We start from the raw sequence: 516 nt of genomic DNA, 5'->3' as shown, positions 1-516 counted from the left end.
GCGCCATTACCCGCAGTAGCACGCTACCGACCAGCGTCAGCTGAAGCATCTTGCCATCAGCTACCAAACATTGATCGTCACATTCTCGAGCATCTTCGAGTAGCGCTGCGTCGTTCACGAGATGCCGGCTCGACCCGCTGTCCAAGATCCAAACATCTCTTGAGTGTTGCTATCTTGTACGCACAACATGTAGTTTACAACGTCCTTCGTTTTACGTTTTTCTTCCAGCCACCCTTGGCACCATCACGCCTTTTCTTCTTCTCATCAGAACAAGCAGCCAAAATGTGGCCAACCTTGCCGTATCCAAAGCACGCTCGCGTCTCGGCACGTGGTTTGCTCTCGACGATGTTCACAACGACGTCTTTCCCAAACGAAGCAGGGCCCCTCGTATCAATCTCAACAGACTGCGAAATTCGCGAGCTCTTCCGCTTGAACGAGGAAATCGAGACGCCTGGCATCATACTTTGCCATGAGTACCGTGCGCTGCTCACTCGACGCATAGTGGATACTGTTGTT

Source organism: Plasmopara halstedii (assembly GCF_900000015.1).
Source record: "Plasmopara halstedii genome assembly, contig: Scaffold_672, whole genome shotgun sequence".
Lineage (NCBI taxonomy): Eukaryota > Oomycota > Peronosporomycetes > Peronosporales > Peronosporaceae > Plasmopara > Plasmopara halstedii.
This window is presented reverse-complemented; position numbering follows the sequence as displayed.